Source organism: Dendrobium catenatum, unplaced genomic scaffold, assembly GCF_001605985.2.
Source record: "Dendrobium catenatum unplaced genomic scaffold, ASM160598v2 fragScaff_scaffold_1105, whole genome shotgun sequence".
In the NCBI taxonomy this organism is placed as follows: domain Eukaryota; kingdom Viridiplantae; phylum Streptophyta; class Magnoliopsida; order Asparagales; family Orchidaceae; genus Dendrobium; species Dendrobium catenatum.
This window is the reverse complement of record NW_021319567.1, coordinates 1,990,287-2,007,017: the sequence shown is the minus strand read 5'-3', so window position 1 is coordinate 2,007,017 and position 16,731 is coordinate 1,990,287. Positions and strand designations below refer to the sequence as shown.

The 16,731-nt window shown below is 34.5% G+C and overlaps 1 non-coding gene across 1 annotated transcript; it reads left to right on the top strand.

Annotated features, from left to right (window-relative positions):
• Window positions 1-253: 253 nt before the first annotated feature.
• TRNAV-AAC lies at window positions 254-327 on the top strand. Its single transcript has one exon. It is a non-coding gene; the product is annotated as a tRNA-Val (tRNA).
• The last annotated feature ends 16,404 nt before the right edge of the window (window positions 328-16,731 follow it).

The window sequence follows — 16,731 nt, the reverse complement described above, 5'->3', positions numbered from 1 at the left end:
CTGAACAGTACCAAGCACTACCTCAGTACCGAGCTCGGCACTGCTTGGTACTCAGTACTTCGCAGTACCGAGCTCAGTATTGCTCAGTACTGTGAATAACAAACGTAAGTTGCGTCCGGTGACCTGACTCAATGATCTCTCCTTAAAGTGGGTCTACCCATGCCTGGTTGCCACATGAGGGCCTTCCAAGATCTCATCCAGGCCTAGTGAGGCTATATTAACATATAAATAAATCTCGACCACAGGTAATGCAGGTGTCGTGGTGTAGTTGGTTATCACGTCAGTCTAACACACTGAAGGTCTCCGGTTCGAACCCGGGCGACGCCACCTAAATATTTTTGAAGCATTTTGTTATATCGATTTTCTGCTTTTTCATTTTAGGACTGTTTGTGTTATTTTCTGGTTGTCTGTCACCCTTATTAACTATTATGTTCGGATTGTTTATAAGCTTTCCTTTTTAGAGCTAATTAATAATTATGAGATTAAGGGTTTGTTTTTTTGGATGGCTTTCTTACCTCACCTCATAAGTGCTTAATTAGGTGGAAGCATAAGTTTAATTTTTTTTCCTCCAAGATATATATATTTGAGATCATTTTTTTTAATGGTAAAAATTGATTTGAGATTTGTAGATATATGATTAAATTTTCTCGGGTGGAATCAAGAAGAGCCCAAGGTTAAATTTTATTTTTCTTATCAGAATAAATAATTTAATTATTCTATCTACCTTTAATAACTGCAGTTGCCTGAATTCTCATAAAAAAAATCATTTTTTTCTATTTCATTCATAAAATTATGTATTTCATAATCATATTTTGCTCACCCTCAAAACTCAGAAGAAAGATTGGTTCCGCCTATGAATTAATATCATTATATAATATTTTCTTAGGTTTAATAATAGACTTCACAAGGCAATCTTTGACATTTATGAAAAATACTCCACAGTTAATAATGTACATAAACTTGATTAAAAATATATCATGAATACTTTTCATGAATGGTATGGAGAATTGAATATGATTTATTTAATTCTAAGATGTCAATTTTGTATACTTGATTACATACAGAAGGTTCTAGATAAAATTCCTAATAAAAGGAAATCACCGTATAGTGTACATTTTTTTTTAAACAAAAGTAGCATTATATTGAACTAAAAAGGGTTACATAAGATAAAGAGCAAAAGCCAAAAGAAACAACAAAAAGTAAAGAGAGAACTCCAAACGAGGGCTCAGTAAAAGGCCGAGGCTCCCAGCACCCCTGAAGCCACACAAGGACCATCCAATATGGCTAAAGAATCACCACAGGTTGCCACCAGCTATGACGCGGAGGTGCGAGCCCCAGCCACATCATAGCCCAAAAAATCGTCGACCCACAGAGAAGGCCAAAAGTCCAAAAAACCAGTAGATAAAGCAATAGAGAAAAGTCACGGGAAATAAGGGGGCTATCTTCCTCTCCTGCCCCTCCCAAGAAACCTCCCACGAGAGGCGACAAAGAGAACAGGTCAATCACGTACCAGTTTAAAATCATGACCAGGATCAGAACCTCTACAATACTCCGATGAGGAATCAGAATCAGATTCCAATTCAGACGAACAATACAACCAATCAAGATGTGTCCTAACATCCATCCCTTAATTATCACCCACATGTTACACCAAAGCTTGGGTGTCAATCAAATTCACAGGCACATTAATAAATGAGTTAGAACTGAGTAGCAAACCATTCCCATCAATACCACCACCTCCAACAGTAGAAACAACACTATTTACACCTCCACATTCCTCGGTAAGGCTCACACGCGAGCCAGAAATACCCAAAGCTTCAACACCCAAGGCAGGAGAAATGATAACCTTAGGTTGAGCCTCATCCACATGAACAACAGCCACCATCGAACTAATATCAGGCGCTAGCAAAGCATCACCAGCGTCAAAACTGACATCAACACTAGCCGAAACAACATTCACCTCACCAGCCTCAGCATTAACACAAGCCCCTGGTAAATTAACCATCTCAGCCGTATCCACCAACAAACCTCCCTCCTTAAGAATAACATCCTCCCCATGCCCAGAGACCTGACGGGCCAAAGCATTAACCGAAGGAGAAAAAATAATAGGCTCTACATTAACAGGCACTCCATAAGAATCAATAGCATTCAAAATCACCCCCACTTCAGCCATAGGAGCCTCCATAGAGGCAGTAACAGGGATAACAGGATCAACATCCAACCAATTAGGAGGAGTAACAATATTATTAGGAAATAAAATCGGACAACAATCCCTCGCATGACCTAAAGATTTACAATGAAAATAATAAGAGAGAAATTCCTCTATTTCAATCGCTTGAGTATATCCGACAGCTTCCGAACCAAGCCAGACTTGTTTAGCATATCGTTTGGTAACATCCAACTCAACTAAAATACAAGCAACAGAGGGGCAGGTACCATTCATCATGGCATTATTAGTTCGCAAAGGCCTTCCAAACATGGATCCCAATCCGTGAAGGATAAGAGGGGAAAACAAATGCGGACAAAGATTTGGAAAGGAAACCCAAATAGGAACAATGGGCGATTCCACACATACATCAAAAAGAGGAGTCCATTTAAAAAGCTCCATGAAACAGTTGGATATGAAGTAAAAACGATGAGAGAAAACCCTACAGTAATTTAGGTCATTCATAAGCTTAATCAAAATATTTTTTTGATTCAAAACAGTAACAGAAAAAGCACCGCCAAGCTTAAGATTGAAAAAAAATTTCCGAATAGTATCAAGGGGCGGACGACGGCCCGGAAATTTCCCTACCAAAGCATACTCAAAAGGTACTGCAAGAGCATTGAGTTCCTCATCCGAAATAAGTAAAGCAGGCATACCCTGATGAGAAACAACCCGCAAAGGCGGAAACTCTGAAGGCGGAGCATCACAGGCCAAAGCATCCCGAAAAGATCTAGATTTAGGCTTACCATCCAGGAAACCAGGACCCCGTAAGCGATTAGCATCCATAGCATCCAAAATCGCGAGAAAACGTAGGGTTAGGGAAGAAGATAGAACGAGAGGCGGAAGTCGGGAACCCTAGACAGAAACATCACTTATACCCCAAAACGAAATGAGTTTGACATTAACCATATAGTGTACATAATTGCTAGTCAAGATAGAAAAGTTTACAATAAATGGCGAGTGAAAGAGCGCAAAGCTCCTGACGACAAATAAAACAATAAAAGTCATATTTACAAAAAAAGAAAGGTCGGTTATGATCAACAATTATTATCAAAGGATATCTATTTTGTTATTGTTGTGGTTGTTATGATGTCGAAAGATTGCAACAAATCCAAAAGGAGGAGAAATATTCTGTTCAAAGACTGGACGCAGAACGCCGTTCGGAGACCAACCAAAATGCGCCACATCAGCGGTACCGAGCACATGGGTGATGTACTGGCGCATTCTGATTGGTCTTCGGACGACGTTCGACGTCCTCACAGAATAATTATTCTAAAGGAGAGGACATTTAAGATTTTATGAAAGTAATAGCTGAAAAAATACCTTTAGACAACTATTATGTTTTGGCTTTCCCCACACCTACTTTTAAAAGAAATTATGCTAATGAACCAATATTTTTTCTGCAGGAAAATAATATACTTTGTGTAGTCAATGGATTGTCTCTTACTCTAATCTTTTGCATTGCTCGCTTTATTTGTTAAGACCTATATTAATTATAATAATGCATAGTAGCTAATTAAGGATGGTTCATAATTCCTCAGTGGCCACACCACCGTCCTATATAATAGATTATTTGGCAAAATTAAATTTATTAATTAAGGTTGAGTAAAATGTGTCAAATTAATTAGTTTTATGGATTAATATTTTTTTTGTTGGTTTCAAGAAATTTTTATGTTTGAAAACTTTTTAGAAAGCAGTCTAAAATGAAGACTTAGACTTCATTTGTGACCGCCTTCTTACTATTTCTTAAAACAGTTTTTTAGTACAAAAATTAACTAAAAAACTGCTTTAAGAAGCCGTAATAAAGCCGTCCCAAACGAAGCCTTACTACTTCTTAAAGCAGATCTCTATTACAAAAATTAAAAATTATATACTAAAAAACTATTTTAAATTAAAAGCAGTAATAAAGTCATGCAAACAAAGTCTTAGGCATCATTTGGGACGACTTTTTTATTACTTCTTAAAGAAACTTTCTAGTAAAAAAAATCGTCTTGAGATGACTTTTTTTTACTGCTTCTTAAAGTAAATTTTTAGTACAAAAAAATTAATTTTTATACTAAAAAATCATTTTAAGAAGCAATAAGAAAGTTGCGTTGTCACAAAAGAAACCTTAATCTATTTTTAAAAAATGAAAAAGATCCTTGCTTCTCTTCTTACATACATCGTTCTCACTCTTACCCAAAATGAACATACAAGAGAGCCAAGTAAAATAACTCCAAGGGACGCAACCCTTCAGAAAACGAGAAACAAAACAGTACAGTCCGTCTTGTAGTGCTGCGACGCTAGTTTGAAGGGCTGCGGTGCTCAAGCCTCTGTCTTGAATCACAACAACGTCATATTTACGCCATTGAGTTACTCTACTTTATGTCGTTTAGAGTTGGGCGCTCGAGAACACAACGCTGGGTGCTTAGACACGCAGCACCGGGGCACTCGGTACACAGTGCCGGTGCGTTCGGGTACACCTGAACCTAAGCAGGGGCAAACCCCGCACCCCCAGTAAATACGACAAATTTTGAGGTCCAAGACAACAAAACAACCAGATTGATCAACAAAATCAGATTCCATACATAACATTATCTCTTTTGTTAAGATATAGAGATATCCTTGATGTCAAGATTTAGGCTTGGTGTTTTTTTTCCTACTTTCAAAATATTTTTGTACTAAAAAATAGCTTTATAAAGCAGCAAAAAAATCATCCCAAATGAAGTCTTAGTCCCACCTCAATTAATGCTTCTTGGATATATGCTGCAAGTGTAGTGATATCTCTGTCACCATTAGCTGTGTCCATCTATGCTTGCATGGCATGCATGTCTTATTTGAATGTTGAAAAAGATTTCAGACCATTATAGAAGCACCTACATGCATGTTGTCTACGTACGAATTGTTATCTTGTCTTCAATTCCTGCAAATCTTCATTTGAGTTTGGCCAAGCATTCCATTTTTTTCAGAGATATTTATTTGTTTATGTTGCTGACTGATTGCTACATACTATCAAGTGTTTCATGGACGAAAATTTTTCTTTTTTTTTTTTCAAAGTGTCAATGCTCTCTTGATCAAATAATAGATTCTTCTTTGTTCAAGCACATTCCCAACACTCATTGAGAGGAAAAATAATTATGTGCGGTCACCGGACGGCCTCCGGAGGCAAATAAGAGCGTTTCATGTCACTTTTTTTGTTGTGTACCGGGTGACGTGGTGTACTCTGATTTACCTCCGAACGATCCGTTGACTTCACAGAAAAATTTCTCCATCGAGAGAGGCTAATGGATGTTGAATTAATAATAAATAAATAGCAAATTAATGGATCCCAAAGCTAACTTTGCGTGTTATGGTAAGTTATAGGATCCCATTATATATGATCACTCAATACATCCTTTGGGTTATAATTAGCTAGGCTAGTTAATCATGAGCTTATATGATAATTAAACAAATTAATGATATATAACTAAATAATAACACAATTTTATTACGTTTGGCTTTGATATATATTGTGTTAAGAGTTATTAGAATTATTATATTAATATGATCATATGTATTTAACATTTATTAAAAATCTATGGCATTTAATTATTAGTGTAACATATATATCTTCAATATTCAGGATTAAATTGGCTATGATGTATATTATGTTAGAGTTATAAGAATTATTATATTGCCATATTAATATCATGACATACATATGCTTAATATTTATTAGTTATATCACCCTATTAAATATTTTCTTCTTTATTTGTATTTTACTTATTTTTCTTTTTTCTTGCCTTTATAATGCATCATCATACTAGCTTTAGCTTTATGACAGTAAAGATATAAGTCTTTTATAGTGTCTCCAGCCGAATGGCTAACACTCATTTGGCGCTGTTGATTTGCTCCATTCGATCGCTTAAAAAATACTATTCATGTGAGGGTGAACAGTGCGACGCCAATATTGACGTGCACTGTTGTTCACCCACTAAATTTTTCCGGTGTCAACGGGATTTGCCTAAGAAGAGTGCGAAAGAGGAGAAAGACTATTACTAGACGGAGAAGCCCGCAAAATGGAGTTCGGTTGGAGAAGAATTACCGCATTTTGGAGTTTTACTGCATTTTGCAATGGAAAATGGGGTTTTCAATTGGAGATGCCCTTATATTTTCTTACATGGTATTAGACCCCTCTAGTCATAGGCAACATTGCTCGATCTTATTGGTCTTATCTTTCTTAGGTTACATTGATTTGCTTCTAGGATGCATCAATTTTGGATCTTGATAAAAAATGTAATATTTGCCTCCACTAGAAAAATTTCTGGCTTCGCCACTGCACCCATGACTTACCCGACATCAAGCAATCTACATCACTTACCAATCGCATCTCTTGCTTTGCATTAGATATCGTCTATTTTTCCTAATCTTAACTTGTATGTTATCTCTATCAAATTGCTTGATATCGATCTATGTCACCTGTGGTATCTTCCTTTTTGACATTTGCACTGACTCGCCCAACTAATTCAATACTTCATCGTCATCATTGCCCTACTTCAAAGGATGGATGTTTTTGAAAGCTTCATTGTCTTTGATTTTCATACGAATTATTGGTTTTAAGCAATTATCTTTGTCTATATACAGTTTATACGCTACTCTCTCAAGCTAGAATCTTGTCTTCGCCTCAATTGATGTACAACATATTGATCTCATCTCTTACTCAAACTCTTGAGATGATTATGTCACTTTCAATCGGTAATGATTTGGCTAACGTCAATCTCTTGAGACTTGCTATTTTGTAATAGTAAAAACAATACCTTTATCTCTCTTCTTCTTTTTTTTTCCATTATTCTCCTATTTTTACCTTTCTTTGAATTAGCATATCCAACCAATCTTCTCCCCTCATATTTTTATACTCTCTCCTTATATAAAATTTGGACTACAACATAAGCTCTAATAGTAATGGCTCCTAAATGTGTAAGAATTTGTATGGTCAATTTATTTTCTCTAGCTCTAATCTTTTGCATAGCCTTTGCTTTATTTCTTAAGCCCTATATTAATTATCATCCACTGTAGCTAAGGGAAAGGTTCATAATTCTTACACATGTCACACCGGGCGAATTATTGCGTCCGGTCACCGGATGTCCGAACATCCAATCCGGTGTCGCCACATCACCCAAATACACTAGGTCCCGATGTATTTGGGTGACGTTGCGACACCGGATTGGTGTCCGGAGGAATCCGGACACCGGACACAATAATTTGCCGTCACACTGAGAGGGGAAAAAAAAGGAGTTTTTGCTTTCAAGTTTGTCTTACTTTCAATTAGAAGATTGGAATTAGAAGAGGTCCCCTCTCCTTATTATATCATTTATGATTTGGAAAATTTAAATTAGATAGTTAATATTGTAAAAAAAAATTCAAATTATTTATTTTCGCATACTATTTTTTTTTTTGGCATACCCTTAGTTCTAAATAAAGCATTTTTTACCCAAGTAAAAATATTAATGAAGGTATTTGAGGAAAAGATTTTATATTTGGGCAGTAAATTTTATCTTTATAAAATTTAAATTGCAATTAATTCTTACATCATAAAAAATAAATTACTCCTGTGTGGAATCATATAAATTTAAATAAGAAATCTTGACTAATTTAGGTTGAAAAATATTGTATTAGTTTTTTTTTTTAATGAGAGAGATTCTTTATGATGCAAGAATTAATTGCAAATTAAATTTATAAAGATAAAATTAACTTCCCAAATATAAAATCATTTCCTCAAATATCTGGTTAATAATATTTTTTTACTAATTAATTTGACACATTTTACACAACCATAATTAATTAATTTTATTTTGCCAAATAATCTATGATATAGGAAGGTGGTGTGGCCACTGCGGAATTATGAACCATATCCTTAGCTACTACTATATATGCATTATAATTAATATAGGTATTAACAAATAAAGCGAGCAATGCAAAAGATTAGAGTAAGATACAATCAATTGACTACACAAAGTATACTATTTTCTTGCAAAAAAATATTAGTTCATTATCATAATTTCTTTTAAAAGTAGGTAAAAGTATTTTTTGAGCTATTGCTTTCACAAAATCCTAAATGCCCTCACCTTTTGTGTTTGTTGCAATCTTTCGACATCATAACAATCACAACAATAAAAGCAATAGATCTCCTTCGCTCAGTTGATGTCGTTCATAACTATGCTTTCTTTTTCGTAAAGATGATTCCTATTGTTTTATCTGTGGTGAGGAGCTTTGCACTCTTTCACTCGCCATTTATTTTAAATTTTTCTATCATGACTAGTCATTGTGTACACTATACAGCGATTTCATTTTTTATTTATTATTTTGAGAATAGATATCATTGAATGAAAGAATATAAAATTTATTTTTTTTAATGAAATAAAGCGGAATGCGGGGTGGCGGGAGCGGCTGTAGGGGGTGGCGTGAATTTTTTTTTAATTCCACCGGCAGTTTATGTCCGCCGGCAAGCCGCCGGCATTATTTGCAGCCGAAAAAAGCCGTCGGAAATTATTTTTCTACGCCGTTTTTACCGGCGGCAAATAAGCCGATTTGCCGCCGGAAAACCGCCAGAAAATTAAAAAACCGCCGAAAACTGCTCAAATTCCGCCGAAAAAAGCCGCCGGAAATGGGTGATTTTCCTGTAGTGCTAAAAAGGAGGGAAAAGGAATGGTGTCCACATACAATGTATACGGATCCATGCTTTAATGGGAGATTGGAGAGTTAAATATGAAATAATTTATGATTTAATATGATTGAAGGATTTCCTAAAATAGATGTATGTTATTTATGAAAGAATTTAAAATTCACATTCATTTGAATTTAAATTTGAAAACTTTCCAAATAAGATAAGAGATAATTTAGGAAAATAATGATGGTGAAATAAAATTGGAATCAAGGGATTAATTAATCAATCAATTTCGGAATTGATTAATTAATTGAATGAAATAGATTTCCAAAAATAAGGTAATTAATGAGGTTGGGTTTGAAATTTGAATTTAAAATCTTTTCAAGTTAATGACAACTTAAATAAGGAAAGATAGATTTTTTTTCTTGACAGAAGTTGGGCTTGGGAAGGAGGTGGCCGGCGTGTGGGTGGAGCCATGGTGGATTTTGGCCAAGGGGAGGGGGAGGAAGGGATGGGCTGGTGTAGGCCGATGATGTGGAGGTGATGAGGGTGAGAGGATCGACGCCTTGGTGGAGGGCTTAAGGAGGTGGTGGTTTAGGAAAATAAGGACAAAACAAAACAAAGAAAAAAGAGATAGAACCGCTGTGATGCCCCAGAATCAAATAGTGAAAGGATTCGTCTGACATTCTGATCGAACTCCATTCCAGTTGCCTTGCTCGGACCTAAAAATTTCAACCACATATAATGAGCTTACAAAGCCCAGCAGGTCACCAAAGCCTACAACTGAAATCAAAGCAAGGCGATGCTATCAATAAAGCTGTTCAATAATAAATCAATCGGCAATAATAAATCAATACAGATCGGGAAATCTATGCAATGCAATATCATATACATGCAATTTCATACAATGGTCTTACTCGACAAGCACAAACACTAGCTATTATCAATAGTGCTAACCTGACCCGTTTTTTAAAAGGGTCGAATCCGAGAACCCGAACCCGACCCGTTTTAAAAATGGGTCGGATCTAACCCGAAAATTCCGGGTCGGGTTCGGGTCGGATTTTCGTGTCGTGTCAAATATTGACACCCCTAATATAATACATCAAATATCGCAAATACAAAACACTAATGTATATAATTTGGAGAGATCCACATATATTCAAAACTATATAAAGATTGAATACTTCACTAAACTTTAGAAAATATTATATAAGAATATTAGTCTAGAGGTGGTTACAACCTTCTTTTGAGTTTTGAGGGTGAGCAAAATATGATTGTGAAACACATAATTTTACATATCAAATAGAAAAAAAGATTTTTTTTTTTTTTACTAAGAATTTGGGCTATTGCAATTATTGGAAGTATACAAAATAGTTAAATTGCGTACTCTGCTAAGAAAAACAAACTTCAATCATGGGTTTTTCTTGATTTCACCCTGAATATTACGGAGATAATGATGAAATTACTATTTTATTTATTGTCTATAGCTGAGAGAGAACATAATTATTTGTTAAGAATATGAGAAAATTTAATCATAAATCTACAAATCTAAAATCAATTTTTACAATAAGAAAAAGATCTCAAATATATCTAGGAGTTATGATGTAGAACGGAGAGGGTGGAGGAAGATAATAAGATTAAAAATCTGAAATTAAATTTTAGATTTCCTCTAATCAAGGGATTTAAATTTTGAAATTCGAATAAGATGGAAGGAAGGATAAATAGGTGGTTAATTATTCCCCTAATTAAATTCCTTAACAAGGATGGAAATAATTAAAATAGGGGAGAGAGCGGGGCTGGCCTAATAAACAGGGAAAAGGAAATGTGTCCACATATAATGTATATGGATCCATGCTCTAATGGGAGATTGAAGAGTTAAATTTGAAATAATTTTCTGTTTTAATATGATTGAAGGATTTACTAAAATAGATGTATGTTATTTAGGAAAGAATTTAAAATTCATATTCATTTGAATTTAAATTTGAAAACTTCCAAATAAGATAGGAGTTCATTTTGGAAAGTATTGATGATGAAATGAAATTGGAATCAATGGATTAATTAATCAATCAATTTTGGAATTGATTAATTAATTGAATGAAATAAATTTCCAAAAATAAGGTAATTAATGAGGTTGGATTTGAAATTCAAATTAGATTAATTTGAATTTAAAATCTTTTCAAGTTAATAACAACTTAAATAAGGAAAGAGAGTTTATTTTTTTTCTTTTTTTTCTTTTTTTTTTTTTTGAGGGAAGTGGGGCTAGGGAAGGAGGTGGCCGGCGTGTGGGTCTCTCTCTAAAATCAGATATTTTGATTTTTTATGGTTTTCTCTCTCATCAAAACGAGCTGATTTTCTTATATCATTAGGCTGATCGGCCCGGCCGATCGCCAAATCGTCCCAGGACGATCAGACCAAAATGGATCGTCCTGGACCGTTCCCAGAACTTGTCTCAGGATGGTATTTTGAACAGTGCAGATCGGCCTGGCCGATCTCACTATCGTCACGGACGATCCTGGGAGGAAAATCCAAGCTAGAGAGGAACAGTAAGGAAACGAGGTCTCACAACCGCGAGCCTTAAACTCTTCCGAAGACTGACGGGTGATATGATGCCCTTCACCAAGGGACTTCAAGTCACGAGCCCAGACCCATCCTGCGACTGGTGGAAATCATAATTCCCTCCATAGGGATTCCCACTAATGTCCTCCCAAAAAACAAAAGTGCAAAACAAATTTCTTTTCTTAAAAATCTATCATTGTCTAATACAAGAGCAAGGGCCTCTATATATAGACCTTAAAAGATAACTTTGCCCCTTGGGCTTACATAAGATAAGACTCTTAAGTAAGAATAAAAATGAAAAATGCATAATTAAATAAAAATACAATTAATAAACTAAAATAACAATGGAGGGGTCTTGATTGTTGATCTTCGTCTCTTCCTTTGATTAACATCCACCATCGGATGTCTGCATCAAATTAATCACCTAATTAAGCACTCACAAGGTGAGGTTTTACTTTCATCATTGTTAATTAGCTCTAAAAATGAAATTTTCTAAACACCTATGCCACTTCCTTTTGAAAAAACCTGTGTAAGGATGCCTCTTTTGCTAAAGAATTTTTTTCATTTTAATATCACACATAACTCACCTATTTCTCTCTACTGGGATCATTGGATCGGCTAGCAACAAAACGCTGAAGGAGCACAATGAGCTGTTAACTGTTCTTATTCTCTTCCCCTCCAATGCTACAATTTCTGTTATTCTTATGAATCATGGTTGGGATTTGCCTACTAGAATCTCTGATTCTCTTCTTCAGTCTCTAAATGTGATTCCTTGCGTTGGCTCTTATTATGCTTGCTTGCTCTGGGGTAATGATATTAGCGGAAGTTACAAAGATTTTCATGAATTTTATTATAGGTATGATATTCACATTCTTGGCAATATTTTGTTTGGCACAAATGTTTTGCTTTACGTTTTTCCTCCTAATGTTGGATGGCGGTATTGGGTGGCCTTAAGACTGCAGATGCTCTTCTTATGCGTGGGATTTCTATTGACTTGAAATGTGTTTTAATGTGGCAACTTCTATACTGTTCTTCGGCTCGGTTTTACTTCAGATTATTTTGGCTCAGTTGTTTTGCTACTGTGGTTGGCAATTTTCTGGACAAGGATGATCGGATTGCTTCTTGTTCCCCCTTTGGATGGCAGAGAATGACTGCTTGTTGGTAAAACTCAACAATCCAGAGTGGCAGCAGACCCCATTCAGGAGATCTATTATTATATTTGGCATGGCTGAAGCAGTTTAACTACTCGATCTATAATAGCAGCTAAAATACAAACATTATTTTGATTGAATTGGAATAAGATAGCCAGTTTTTCAAGGAAAATATAATGACGAAAAAGATTGATGCATTTTTGGAAAACGTTGGACCCAAAGGAGCCTTTAATAACTGAATCAAAATATTTCCTTGCATTGTTAGTAAGTGCCAAAGTAAGTTTGCCAAACAAATTTTCCGTCATAACTTTTTTCTTCAGTTTTTCAATTAATTGCTTCCTCTTCTTCACTCAACGCCTACAGCTACAAAAGCAGAATGATTGTTCCATCATAACTAACGAATCAAATACGAGCAGATCCATTTTGATTGACTAAGATTTTGTTCATATAATTACTGAAAGTGGAGCAGATTATCGCACAAACAACTTGCTTTGGCACTACGAACAATGCAAGAGAAATTATTCTGTGGAGGCCGGACGTAGCTCTAAGTTCGTAGACGAATCAGGTGCAGCCACACCGCGGTAGACAACAAAAGAGTAACGTGATGCATTCTAATTGATCTCTAAATGCCATTTATTATCCGCACAGAATAATTTTTCAACTTTTAAAGGCTCTTTTGGGTCCAACGTTTTCCAAAAACTCATCAATCTTTTTCGTCTTTAAATTTTCCTTTAAAAACTGGCAATCTTATTCCAATTCAATCACAATAATGTTTGTATTTTAGGTTCCATTATAGATCGAGTAGTTAAACTGCTTCTGTCATGCCAAATATAATAATAGGTCTGCTGCTACTCTGCCACTCGCTTTCTTATGAGCTGCGCTCTACTGATTGCATAGCTGGCCCGCCCATACAATAAATTATTTATATGCCTTCCTTTTTTTTATCATATATATTGTATTTTATAATTTTTATAGGCCTTCCTTAATTACTTCAATGAACTACATTTTATTACAAGCAAATAATAATATCCTTTGTCTGCTCAATTGATTATCGTAGCTCGCTTTATTAGTTAAGCCCTGCATTAATATATAATACATAGTAGATAAGGTTCATAATTCCTAAAGTGACCACACTGAGAGATAAAAAGTTTTTTTTTTTTACTTTAAAATCTGAGTTATTTTGAATTAGGATATTGGATCTAGAAAAAGAGAAATTATTTTATGCAGAGTCCGGACAGAAAGAATTGACCGTATTATGATTGTATATAGTGCTAAATGATAAGTACGTAATTGTGATCAGGCGGTTTATGCCCAACAGTTTTTTTAAAAAGGCTCTTCTGCTTAGCCGTCTGATGCTATGCTCCATGATCAATCTCAGCCGTTGCTCATTAACGGCCTGTCATCTTCCTCATTTTAAAACCACTTGTTCACTGTAGATGAAACTATGGAAGATATGAAATATTTCTCTGTGATCATTTATGCTTCACTACTTGCTTTGCTCTAATTTTCTTGATGCAGGAATTTATGTATTCAGATCGGTAACCTTCTACATATAGTGTGTGTATACTGTGTACGGTAAGTATACACTCACATACTTGGACGGTTTTCCGTCCGGACTCCGCGCATAATAATTTCTCTCAGAAGAGGACCCTCTCCTTACATAAATTATTTTGTGCAGAGACTGAAAGCAGAACGTCATCCAGAGACTAACCATATTGCACCACGTCAGCAGTACCGAGCGATGGAGTGATGTGGCGTATTCTGGTTGATCTACGAATGGCGTCAGTGACCGCACAGAATAATTAATCCTCTCCTTATAGCTATTTTACCTTTATTAGTGGCATAGGGAGGGCCAGCGGTTGCTTTCAATCCTAAGCCTTACCAATTCTTTTTTTGAGATCTTGCTTGCAGATTCTTCATACTATTCAAGTGCAATATTTATATCAATTATCTAAAAAAGTTTTTTTTTTTTTTTCTGATTAGAGAGGCAACAGATCTATTACAGAAGAAAGAGGGGGTCGATCGAAGAGAAAACTAAGCATTCCAGTTGTGCATCACCAAACAAGCATAAAATGGATGTTGCCAAGAACATGATCTCCACTCTGTAAATGTACTATACACACAAAAATTGCTTTAAAACGTGTAATAGGCCTTTAAATAGAGCCAATTTATTATGAATGTATGGTGCAACTATTCTTATAGCCGTTTTTGTCTATTGAGGATATAGGACTATTAATTTTGTATTTTTTGTTAAATTTGCCTAAAATATTCAAGAATGATGCATGCATCATCTTTAAAAGTTTTTTTTTTTTACTTTTTAAAAATTGAAGTAAATTATGGCATCTTTTGGGGCGGCTTTCTTAATGCTTCTTAAAGCAGCTTTCTAGAACAAAAATAAATTTTATTTTTGTACTAAAAAAAGAAAGTCATCCCAAAAGGAAGTCTAAATTGCAAACTTCTTGTGGCCTCAAATTTAAGACCATGTGATTGGAAAGCGTGTTGAGGAAGTAAAACACACAACAAAATAAATAAGAAAAGAATGGAAATGAACATCGCGCGGGATTTAATTTGGCAAAATCTGAAACTGGAAAAAAATCATGGAGCAATATCACATCAAAAAATTCATTATGTAGTGGAAGAAGTTGTACAGATCATGTTCTCTACCACTCTCGTTACGCCAAGGGATGCTACCCTTCAAGTTATGTATGAAAAACAAGAAAAAAAATTATCCCGATAGACTCACAATATTGTGGGGTTAGCCTTAGAATGTCGCAATGCTTCACTCTATGTTTGTAAGCCATCGTGCAATGTCACGGCATTGCGTTTAGGTGCCACAATGCATTGGTTTTTGTCTTTAATCAGAGACTACAGTGTCTTAGTACTCAGTATATAACACCCAATATATATTCATATTGATCTTCAATCTTAGAATTAGAAATAGAAAGTGAAAGTAAAGAATCTCTTATCTTATAGTAAATGAAGAAATGAAAGAAATTCAATAATTAAGAATTACAAATGGAATTTTCAATTCAATGAAAAAAAAAAGAAGAAAAAGAAATAAAAAATATAGTATTTTATTTATATGATATGTATGATATGAATTTATATGACATGAAAATAGAGTACTAAAATCATGTTTTGGAATGAAAAAAAAAATGCGATTGTTTGGGGGGAAATTTTTTTTGAGAGCAAAGCCCTAAACCCATGTAGAGGGAGGCCCCTCTGCTTGAGGTTGAAGACAATAGTACTACCTAATGATCGACACAATCAAATTCCATATAAATCTAATATAACCAAAACATCTAACCATTAAGCTAATGTAGATTATGCATATATGTATTATTCCAACGAATCTTAATTGTTAGGGTAGTCAAGTCATTCATCTTTATTAGAGCTTTGCAAAATTATCTCATTAATTGATCAATTTGATTAATTTCTTATACCACAACAACAACATCATCATCATCATCATCATCATCAAGCCTTTGCCCCACTACGTGGGGTCAGTTACATGAATCCTTTTTCATCATTATGTCATGTTAAGTCAAATTATCATTTAAATCTAATAAAGAAATATCATTTCTAATATTTTCTAACCAAGTCTTTTTAAGTCTACCTCTACCTAGCTTTCTTAATATAAGTCAAATTTAATGCCTCAACTTTCCTAACCGGGTCATCGGAAGGCCTTCGTTTAATGTGACCAAACAATCTAAGGCGACTCTCTCTAATGTGATTCATTTCTTATATCATAAATTATTATTCTTACAATATTTAGAGCTAGCCTAATGGGTTGGTTTCCATTTCTAGTAGACACGCAATTTGAAAACAAACCGAAATTGATCTAAAGTTTAAAATTTAGAAAGATCATATGAAAAAACGAAGAAATGAAGTGAATAACAATTGATTACTATCTTATTTGTAATAATATAAATAATATTTAAATGAACTGAAAAATATTTCTATATTGCTATTTGTTAATCAATGCATATGATTACTTTAAGATTTCATTTGGGATAATTTTTTTATTATTTTCTATAGCAACTTTTTATCACAAAATTTTTTGAACTGAAAATTTTGTTATAAAGCACAAAGAAACATTTAAATTAATGTCATATAATCATATATAATAAATTTAGAAATACATATTTTATATGATCAAATAGCTTAAATTTATGAATATATGTACTAAACGGAAT